The sequence below is a fragment of the Diorhabda carinulata genome, chromosome 8 (genome assembly GCF_026250575.1).
Source record: "Diorhabda carinulata isolate Delta chromosome 8, icDioCari1.1, whole genome shotgun sequence".
Lineage (NCBI taxonomy): Eukaryota > Metazoa > Arthropoda > Insecta > Coleoptera > Chrysomelidae > Diorhabda > Diorhabda carinulata.
In genome coordinates, this window is record NC_079467.1 from 4,021,496 (window position 1) to 4,033,899 (window position 12,404).

The 12,404-nt window shown below is 33.6% G+C and overlaps 1 protein-coding gene across 4 annotated transcripts in view; it reads right to left on the reverse strand.

Moving 5' to 3' along the window:
* LOC130897384 (rap1 GTPase-activating protein 1) overlaps positions 1–12,404 on the reverse strand; it is an 848,316-nt gene that overhangs the window by 218,219 nt on the left and 617,693 nt on the right. The gene's annotated exons all lie outside the window — the stretch shown is intronic.

Here is a 12,404-nt window from a genome sequence, read left to right on the forward strand (position 1 = left end):
CACTATCCACGTCTCCTCCATGTACTTAACGAGAAGGATTTCGCGAGAGATAGCTTGGATGCAGTCAGGATGATTTGCAGTTCCGGCATTCCATTTTGTGGTCGGTTGAAGCAACCTTCGGCTTAATTAAACCTGCATGGGGTGTGTGTGTGTGTAGACATGTATCCATGAGGGAGGTCTCGTGGGTCTGTACTTCTTTGAGGCTCACGTGACGGGCCAAAGATATCTGAAAATGCTGGAAGATTTACAAATTGTCAATGATCCAATACTCGCGAATGAATAGGCGGACGAGGATTCGTTGAGAGGCCCACACGATCATGTAACATGTGACTGTGATTTTTTCCTTCTCGATGAACGCGTTTTTGCAAGATGACCACGCACCCTCTGAACTACAATTGAAGCAGTATTTGAAACTATTCGTGGACAGCTTGATATGCTTCATCGAGCCTGTCTCTCCATTGACGTAAAAGCATTGATCTAGATGATGATGATCAATTTTAACACTCACAGTAACCCTTTGTTGAATCCCTATTGTAACTTTTTTAATAAATTGATTTTGATACCGCATTTTTTATTGTATAGAAAAAAGAAGCAAATTAAAAGTTATACAAGAAATTGATGTAAAAGATTAACGTGACGTTGAATAAACAAAAAATAGATGAGAATAGGAAAGAAACGGCGAGGGCATACAATGCATACAAAAACATAAAATGTCTGACAGGAGAGTAAACCATATATTTGGATCTAGAGTACAAAATAATGAATTCAGAAAAATATCAAGAAGAGCATGATTAGAGGATGAAAAGGCGAGAGCAGATGAAAGATACTCACATTAGGTTGAATGTAAAAAAATAACGAATAGCAGAAATGAGCCTAAAGAATAAATGAAAGAGATATACCAGCATAATCAAAAATACTTAACTCACTTAACTCACATCCGTAAGGATACGATCTATAATAATTGAGTGAGTTCGAAGATAATTCTTACAATAAATAATTTTTTTGACTCAAAACAATTATTCTCAAAATTTTACATATAGTATATTTAATCCTTGTTTTGTGTAGACGTCTCGTCACTTATTTCAGTTTGACTTTGATAGCACCAGATCGATAGGAATCTCTTTGAATTGAATGAATCACCTACTTAATTCCAAATATAGTTGAAATAATTTGAGGTATTTATAAATTTTTTAGCAGTGTAGAAAATATGGTGCTAATATCGTGACCGAAATTATCAAGAAAACAAAGAACTCATGCATAAACTCGAACTTTCTGAACTTTACAATAGTTCAAATGGAGGTCACTCACCTGGTACTTTCTTGTGACCACTTCAAAGACTTTTTTAAACAAGACTGTTTGTAAATTCGAGTTATGAATAATAATTATTAAGTAAAAAATAATCAGCTAGGAAAGATTACGAAAATTACTTGCCAATCACTAGTAGATACGTGTCTACTTGAAAATTTTAATTCGGGTCATATCGACAGAACAAATTATTAAGTTAATACCTCAAAGGAACTCGAAATGAGAAAAATAGTGATCAAGATTAATTTTTACATCAAAATCAATTCAACTGAAAATCTGTAGATGATGAACCTGATTTTGATAATTTGTTTAGCTGAGTAAATTAGGAAAATCGAATTACTGATACCCCAAGTTTGAAAAATTCATCCACACTAGAACTTAATTTTGTAACCAGCAATTTTTATTAACCTGAATTAAACAGAATGAGTTCTATAGATTTGATTTGAAATTTATAAATTAAAACATAACGTTTGCAACATTTCTAGCAATAGAAAGATGGAAAAATAGTCCATCCATCTATTTTGGGGAGAAAATGTTTTTGTTCACTTTTACTAATGATAAACTTTATTATTTTTTACAACACACGAGTTTTTCTTATTTTTCTAGCTCCAAAATCCAAAATATAATTATATTATTTTAAAGTATTATATTAGTTTCAATTAATTTATTTGCGAGGCCCCCTGAAAAGCTTCTTTTTTATTAAAAACACTGGGAAATGTTTTTATTCAAAACAACAGTTTTCTCGATCGTTTTCCTTCTGAAAGTATTTTATTTGAAATAATTATTTTTTTGAGAACTGACAATGAAACACCTTCAGTGTTATCGTTTTGAGTTATGAATTTAAACATGAAGCTTTGAAAGAAGCTTAATTTACTTTGTGATTCAAGCTTATACGTCATTTTTTATCCTATTTTTGGCCTTTTTATACGTCTGTGAGCAGTGCGATGTCGAATTTGCTCCAAATTAAATGTAATATATTTATTTAAACTGCACTGCACAAAAAATCCTAGTTTTGTCCCATGAATATGTCATTTTATCGATTTGATTCATAACGTGGATTCTATCAGTCATAAAATCGTTATTTGTGGCAAAATAAGTAGCCATTATAAGGGAATCTATTCGAAGCAAGTTGTCTGAAAAACAACGAAATAAACCCTGCTCCATTCCCGCAATAAATCAACAATTCGTCGTCACTCTAGCCAGTAGTATTTTGTCAAACAGGCCGGCCGATATCCTACACAATCGGCGCTAATGACGTAATACCTTGTTTGGAACAGATCTCGGGCAGTATAAAATATATCCAGACTTCTAAACTTTGTTAGTTTGTAAATACTCATCCAAACGACTTGAAATAAACACCATTTTTCTTGTAAAATTGAGTTGTAGTTATTCATTTACTTTTTTTAAATTTTCCAAAGTTCATTCCTCTACAATTATATTGTTTTCTGTACAACTATGTATTCGGACGGTTGGTTGACCGATCCATCAGTGTTTAATTTAACGATTCAGAAACATTTCGTGACATTGTTAGAATTACAATAAATAACTAGAACGTAAACGGAACTGTATACGGTAACCTTTAAAAACATCAGACAATATTAGCTTTTTATACGAATAATTGCCGCAGCTATACTTAATTTGATAAAAAGTAAATTTTATATTTTATATAATTAATCTTTGTGACCACTCTTTGGGCTTAGATGGCACTTTAATGGCAGTTGTACAGAAATATCTATATGAACGCTTCAGTGACAAGTCTCAACAAGCTTTACACAAAGTTTCAACTTGCTGCGTTGGTATATCTTATAGTAGAGTTCGAACAACCTCTTCAAGTTGTTTTGAAAAATGTCTCAAATTTAGTTTCGCGCTAAATTATAAATTCCACGAACGTGGCTTCACAGAGATTGAACACCCATCTTTAGCCCTGCAACCTTAACAATTAAAAATTGTTTGTTTCGCTGAAGTCGAAAGTCGAGAATCATTAAGCTGGGTTGTCACTGAGTGAAACGAGTTTCCACTTCGTACTCACCTCGAAACTTATTTCGCGAGTATGTTTCGAAGTGAGCCAAGGCCAGTAAGTTTTCGATCGCTCATCAAAGTGTTTTGCCTGTTCACAATGTATACGTGCACTATGTGTTTCGCGCGAAAAATGGATTAGGCTGCACTCGGTGTCATTGTTTCGCACAAACTGACGGCTCACGCTATTTTCGCCTGGAACCCGAAGTGTTACATCCAGTCGACCGAGGACATTTTCGCGAAACGGTTTCGGGAAACACGGAAAAAATTGTTCTGAGTATCCAGCGCGTAAAGAGAAAAGAAATTGCAGCACAGACCAGCATTTCCAAAACTAGTTTTCTAAAGGTAGTCATGCACTTGTTCTCATCAGATGGAGCAAACGCTCCATCGGATTATCCGAGTGTGATTAAAAACATTGATTCAAATGGATCTGCGCGCACGAATTCGCATGCGACTCACACTCGGAAAATCCGATCCGTCCGATGCGTGCTTGTGTTCCGTCCGATGACGACAAGTGCGTGACTAACTTAAGGATTCTACACAAGCATCTGAATATGATAAAAATTGGCGCTTTTATCAAAACGTACTGCGTCGTCAATTAAAAAAAAAGAGAATAATTAAAAGAAAGTGAAGTACTCTTCATGGAAGAGTTATAGGCTTAACAAGTTACGGTATAAATTGAGGCGTAGACGTTTTCATATATGAAAACCGAAATTACTCATGAGACACATTCTGTAATATATCTCACACCTGTGAAAAATTGAAAAAAAAAACAGTTTCGATGACATCATCATTTATTACCCTGCATTCATTATCGTTTCTATGTCAAGGCTATTTAATTCAACACATACATCAAAGTCGACTTCATTTATTTAAACCAGTAAAACAGCGGACAACTTTTATAAACAATCTCGATCAGTTAGCGTAATTAATTTAATATAGCTTAATTCGTGGTAGACTGGTCGAGGATAAGATAACATTTAGCGACTTCCTTTCAGTTATATGCCGATATCCTTGATTCTCTCACATATTTAACGATTTTCAGAATTAGAAGCCGACTGGGTTTGTCTGAGAGATAAAAATAAGTACATTTTGTTTATTTTCAAATAAATTCTGCATAACATCGTTAATTTTCAAATGTAAACAAAACAAGATGAATTAAAACTCTATGTAAATGTAAATGTTTGGTAAAAGTAAATTCTTGGATGCAAATATTAATTCATAGACATTTGAATCCAGCATCAATATTTTTTCATAACTTTTTGAAAGTCGAAGGTTGTTTTGTCGTAAATCATTGGTTCCCAAACTATTTTGTTTTATAGACAACAATTTCCAAATCTCGAGAGAAATGATTAGATCTAACTATGAAAACTTGCGTTGTGGCTGAGTTTTAACGAAGAATTAACAGTTTTCAAAAACAAAAAGATTAGAATTGATTGCTTGATAGGGTTAATTATTTGATAATAAAATCAATACTAAATAAATTTTCAATCAAATTTGCTGATCTAAAAAGTCACTCCATACAACTTTACTTTTTTTAAATCAACAGTTATTCTCAGAAATTTTATTTAGATTTCCCATTCCGAGTGGCAATAAAAAGTATATTTTCTTATGTTGTAGATATTTATTCAAATATATAAATTAATACACTATTATATATTATTTTTATGTTTCTAATCTCCTTTATTTTAGGTCTACTCTGTTTCAAAATTAGTTTTTATAATAATTTTTGAAATATAAAATTGACGCTTCAACTTTTGTTCAAGTCTTTAAGTCTTATATCTGTTGGAAAAACTAATTTTTAAACAGAAGAGACCTAAAATCAAGAAGATTCAGACATAAGCATATCAAAATAAGAAGTTAAAGAAATTTAATTATTATTGTTATAGTCAGACAGTCGTATTATAATCAAAATTAAGCACTTATAATGTAATGCAACATTTTGATCTTTCTATCCATCAAATCGCTGGACAGTCAGAAATATTACAAATTGCTTCAGATCCAATTATAATTTGGTATGATGAACCAAAAAGAACTATTTGTTATAACCTTTTGTGTATGGACTCATGCTGAAAACTGATAAATCGGAACCTGATGAAGAGTGCTTTCAGTAGAAATCCAAATTCAAGGATCAGTATCAGATTCTCTCGAACAACGCTAGGTGATTAAATACTCGCGTTTGAAAGAGATGACGCCAAAGCAAATTCTCAAAAATTTGGAGGACACATTAACTGATTTTGTAGTCATGTTCAAACAAACATGTAGGTGGAGTATTCAGAATGTTGAAAAAATCCATGACCTCATTTTTTAAGAGCGACGTGCCAAATTAAACATAAAAAAATTGTGGATATCACTAATGTGAAGAGATGCACTCAACCAACCTCAAAAAAAACATTTGGAGTCGTCTTTTAACGCAGTATGGAAAAGACAAAGGAAAGTTTGCTGTTTCACCACTACCGAAAAAAATCAAGATACAACCTCAGTGGCGAAGATCTTCCTAACGTTATAATGGAATATTGAAGGCGTAATTTTAATAAATTACCTACATAACGGAAGTATTTAGTTCCAAAATTACTTGATATTATAAAAGAAAATTCCGAGGTAAGTTACATCAGAATTACGCAAACAATTTATTTGAGCAATCGTAAAAACAGATTTGCGTGTTACACATGGATTTAATTATTATTAAAATTAAATTATCACGCTATCAACAAGATTTTTCTTTTATTGAAAATGGGGACTACGGTTAGTTTTTTTCGGAAGAATTATGTTCAAACTATATATGTATATGAAGTTGTTCTAGAAGGTTCAGTCAATGCATTTCAAAAAATTTTTTCTCCTAAAAATTTATATATTAATTAAGTACGATATTTAATTTCCAAATCGACTTAAAGCATTAATTTTATATATAGAATTTAATGTACTATTATTCAAATTAATGTGGTAAATTCAGAGCGTCCATCGTGACGAATCGAATCATGAAAACACCGCACGTTTCGCGGATGTTTTGAGGACATTGTTTTCTCTCTAGATTTCACGTCTTTTTTGTTTTCGTTCACCTTTTTTTATTTTTGGATGCCGCTGGCTGCAGCTTGCCTCTTTAATTTGATTGCCGAACACATCTGGAAAAATGTCTTCGGGGTCTTCTGTATATTTTTTATGAGAATGATATATTCAAAAGACGGCAAAGATCTACACTAGAAAAACAATAAGATCGATGTTTTACACATTTCACATCTGTTTTATATCTAAATTTATTTAAAGTATATCTGCTATAAGACTTAATCTTTCATGTAGTCCTTTGCCAGTGGGTTTTCTGGACCTAGCAAAAAGAACCGCACGCGCATTTTCTTTTTTTGATAGACATAATCTACTTAAAGATTTTTCTTTCAACAGCATCAATTTAAGAATATTTTCTCTCCTACCTTTTGATTCCTTCCGTCTGGAAAATCGTTGCTCATAAAAAAAACTATCATTTACTTTGAGCCGGCTCTTTCCACATATATTGGTGTATTTCCATTTTTACCTACCTGATGAATTTAATAAGAATTTAGTGTGAAAACTGTATCTTTTGATTGTTGCATATATGAATTAATTAACAACCTAGGCTCCGGCTCGCGGTTCTTCTGGCCTCACATGACATACAAATAAGCCTGTCTCTATGTGTTAATTAATAGCCTCATGGTCCATATTTGCTATATCTTTGTCCACAGCACAAGCGCGGTTTTTACTATTCTTCTATATCTGCCCAACGATATGACACCTCGTCCTGTGGTTTTCAATACATGAGTATAATATTATTTACATCCTAAACAACCACGAGGTATCAAGGTCTATTGTGCAACGCATCATTATTCGTTTTTTGGTCAAAGATAATCCACGGAAATTTATAGAAAATTTTATTCAGGGAATGAATGCCTCTCCGAGACTCATGTGTAGAATGGAGTTCCACTTTCCAAAAATGCGAAAAAGTCATAGTAAACTTGCCACATGTGCACGCCCCAAAACAAATGTTACCGAGAGGAACATCAGCACTGTAGATAACTCAGTGTAGGTAATATTGAGCAAAGACTGTATTTTGAGCAGAAATTCACACGCTGGTAAGTTTGCTCAGCGGTATGAAGAGAAAGGAGAAAATGTTTTGCACCGAATATACACCACAGACGATACTTGGCTACAACAATACATTTCGGAAAGTAAACGCGCGTCTATGAGGAAGATGCACGCGATTTAAAGTGAACGTTTTGTGACTGAACAAAGAACAGTAACTGCCCAGAATTGTAGTAATCTCCTGAAAAACACGGTACAACTCGTCTACAGATCAAAACGACATGATTTTCCAATCCGTAGTGCGATACTGCTACACGCTAGACTGCATACAGCTCGGCTTGCGATTGAAACGTTGAACGAATTGTGTTGGAAAATACTGGTACACCCTTCTTATAGTCCCGATTTGTCTACATGCTACTACTATTTATTTTGTCCATTGAAAGAGGCACTTGACGGACTGTGATTCGAAAATAGTGTAGCTTGCTTATTTATGCATAATTCTTCAGTCAGAATATACCAAAAGCATTCTTTTAATATGCCGATAGCCATAACCCTAATCCGACGGTCGTCCAAGACCATTTGGTGAATTTGTTCCATTATTACGCTGGTTTTCGCAATTGTTAGTCTTCCTGAACGCTAATGATCAGTCAAGCTGATACGGTCAAGTTTGATTTTAAATGCTACTAATGTACAGAGTCTCCGGCTGCATATTTTAAGTACTCACCTTCAACAACCTACATACAAAACTCCATTCACTTCTCCAATATTTAATGATACTTCAATACCCAATGTTATCCATTTTCAATAAAATCTTCACAATTCCCATATATATTCCACAAATTGTATTGATAAGTGCTGACATCTTTTGTTTGGGATCAGGAACTGTTCAGACATTCCTCATACTTCAATTTTTCAAAAAATATAGAATTAATATCAATTCAAAAAATATTCAAATTAATTAACAAGATTTTTAAAAGACCGTTTCTATAAAAAAATACATTTTTTTAATATTTATTTCGAATTATTTTTTATATGACCGAAGAAATTGCACATTAACAAACCATGGGCGTAACGTTTCATTTTTAAATTAATTAAGACTTTTTTACGAAGACTGTCCAAATGTCGAAGTAGTCTGTCTTCTATAGCACACTCTATAAAAATCATAAAAAAATCTGCTTGAGATAAAACATGACTAATAATAAAAAAATTTCATATATTGTGTAGGTACTGTTTCGACTTGAATTCAAATTTTGTGACACTTAATCCGTTCAAAAAAATACAAAACTCCATTGACATCAATTACATATGCAAATGATATAAGTAACTAAGGTATGTGCGGTGTTTTGAAACATGTTTAACAGTTATAATTCTCACATTGAATTGAAATATTTATTCGATGGGTCATACAAGCTATTTTTGACTTATCAACAATCATTTTTTATTGCAATTTCTACTTGTACTTTGATAAACGTGTTAAATTTTATACTTAGATTTCAAGGGCGATTCTCAGCTTATTCGAATTATCTTCGTTAACTTATAGTGAATTTAATTAATCGACAATACAGCATAATACACTCATACATTCCTAATCGTGTTCCATTACATCCAATAATTCTACTAATTCGTTGGCTTCCAAGTTTAATTTTTTTCGGGGAAAACGTGTAGGAGGATTATTCTCTTTCACACAAAATATGCAATACACTCAGGTGGTTCCTTTGTGAAAGTCTGAGGTTCTACAGATAATCCCTTTGTCATTGCCAATCTATTATTATGTTTATTCACTTAGTCAAACCCTCTATCGTGACCCGCGGAAAAAATTACAACATACTGCCTTCTCCTTATTTTCCTTTCTTCCATAATAAAGCTAACGCCTGTTTCTTCGATTTCTTTCCTCATCCTGGCTCTAGATTTTCACTTCGCCTCTTTCGTGGTCGACCTCTACTCTGTGTTTCAATTGGAGATATATCAGTTGCTATTTTTACCAGTCTACCGTCTGACATTTTTTGTTTTTATGTTGTGATTCCCATTCGTTAATTTTACTACATCACATAATCACTCTGCCAACAGTGCTTCTGGGTAGACTGAATAGCCTAATGGCACTTTTGCCCGCTCCAAGCTCGAAAAAAAAAGGAGGGTTGAGGGGACAAGTTATCAGCCTACCCCCCAGATAACTATCTTCATGTACCGATATTTGCAAACATGCCCAATACTTGGTTTAAGATACGATTTCAATTTAATCTGTTAATTTGGGTCCATCTGCGTTTTGGTCCACATTTACTGACTACACTTAATGACACATTTTGTTGTTCCTGATAAATTTGTTGCTTAGATTTTTGTGAAAATACATTGTCATTTTGCACATGTTACTTTTCACCCAGCTTCTCGCTTTTAGAGAGATTTTTTGAAAGGAACAAAGTCCAGAAGATTCCAGTGGTTAACCCAGAAGTCTTCAATATATAATAAGATCAAAACTTATTTATGTGGTAAGACAAAACAGTGTTATTGGTTATAGGGTTTAAGGAGTAATTGAGGGTTAAGAACCATCAAAATAGACGGAAATTTATCAGAAAATAATACAAACATAATTGAGCGACTAGGTTCGAGACTAGCGGCGAATCAACAAAAAACAATCTATGATACGTTTTACGATTTGTTAGGTGAAGAAACTCTGTTACCAATATGTTCTATTTGGTACTTTACTGTGAATTTTGGTTGCTTTAAAAAGGGAACATGCACTGTATCTGATTGATTGAAGGAAAATAGAATTTGAGCCTACTATACTCTGTTCAAGGAACTCAAACCGCGTCCTAATTTTATAATGATGTGAAAATGTTATCGATAATTTTGTATATTCACTATTTATAAGCAAGAGCTTTCCTTCTTTCTTCTATTGTGTATAACGGTATTCTTCAAGGCATTTTAGTTAGGAAAACCATTGCACTAAAGTTGAGGACGGTGGACTCTAGAATGTTTTGAACATGAGAAATGAGTCGGTCAAAAAATTGCTTATTCTCCATCTGCTTGTTGTTTGTTTCTTATCTGGCTACCTCTTATCCGATGATCGAGATGCGATTCCTCAATGGAAATTTGTTGTACACCTAATTTAGTAAACTCTCACTCGTTTCGATTTGTGCCCATACTCTGATATCAACATAAATAGAAACTGAACTTGTCTTGACGTTAAGCCTTGTACTCAAATATCATTAAGTATATATTATCTTGTTGCTAGTCTGCTATCCTTGAATAAGTATAGGTTTGACTACTGTACAGTTTTTGGGTTACAAACCAATTTATTTACTATACACCTTATTAGACTAGGCAGCCAAGTTGCGCAACCAGTCGCTTACCTTGTCACCGTGTACTGCTTACACGAAAGCAGCTGATCACGCAGCCACGTTTTGGCTGTCGACTGGTTTCCTAAGCCGGCAACGGCACCGGCAACCACTGGCTGCTCAGTATTGTTGCGTTTTTTATAGGAAGGTTTGTTGAAGTTGGTCCTGACATAGGAGCTACTCCTCTGCAGGGCTGGGGTTGTGCTGTCCTAGCTAAATGGAGGAAAGGTAGAACCATTGGCCAGAATAGAACGAAAAGAGAGTTCTTTAATTTCTGAAAAATTTAAAGCTGCGGCTGCATTATTTCCCATCGTCAACCATTTGGCAGGTGAACTGGTTCACCAGGTTACAGGTCACAGAAAACCTGCAGCACCCAGTGGCATTCATTCCACGCAGGAATTTTGTCAATCACAGATATCGGGGATTACTTATCGCTACGCTATTTATCGTTGTTTCTGGTGTTTTGCATTTACTTTCCTACCTCGCGAAGAAAACTACTATTAGTACCTAAATTAATTTTAATGTAAATACTTTCTTGACTTAAAGTTACTATAAGCTTCTCTTGTGGTGAGATGCATTTTCTCATTTCAGTATCTATCCCAGTTATGTCATCTATTAGATCAAACAGCTTGAACAAATTTGGTTTCGACATGCGAAAGTAATTAAAAAACTTTTTGTCATCTGCACAAAGTTCATCGGAAAGTGTTCTTAGAGAAAAAATTGGATAGATATGCATTGTCCTCCCTCTTCGTCTTCTTTTTTTCATGAGTCGCGACAGCAGAAGTAAATACTTCTTCTTGACCGTCACTTTCACCAAACGTACTGAACAGCGTACTTAGCATCTTCTTTCAAAGTTGGTGATTTTCTGGCTACTCTACTGCTTGCCCTCTTCAAAAGCCAGACTGGCAACTGGTTATCGGAGTGGTTGCCCAGGTTGTATTCCTCGTCTAATAAGGGCTTAGGATTTTATTTAATATCATATTCTCCAAAAAAGTTAGACTAAGAGATTGGTATTAAATGAGCTTCACAATTTTTTATCATAACAGAAGTAAATGTAGTTATCTATTGTACTTGGAATGAATTAATTCAATTCTACGTATTTGAAAAGCAGTTTTATGTATTAAATACTGACATATAGTCTAAAATTTAAAAGTTAAAATTATGTTTGCAAAACCGTAATTCATAGAACTTAAATTAAACAACATTAATTGGCAATTTTTGGGGCCTACATAATTGAAATAAAATTATAATTTGTTCGAAAATATTGAATAATACGATTAGATTCGATTTTTATAATTAGTCAAAAATGAATGAAATTTTAATTGTCGATTATTTGGTCAAAATATACAAACACATACCCGGATTTCAGGCGTAAATAGTATTGTTTGTTATAAAACATCGTACTGCATATTGAAAACGTTCATTAAATCTCATATTTAACCCCATATTCATTGGAATTACAATAGATATCAATTTAGATTTCAATATTTGAATGTAGTAATTAACAATTTATTGTTGATAAATAAATTTGGAGTTACGTGGAACGTTAAATATATTTTTAGACGACGCCATCTGAAAGTTGTTTGTTCTGTATTCATTTATATACCGAAAGTTGCGTTTTGAGAGTTCCATGTAGTGAAAGTGACAGTTCCGTACTGCAAAACGCTTTCGGGACGTTCTGGAGTAGACAACTTTAACTTC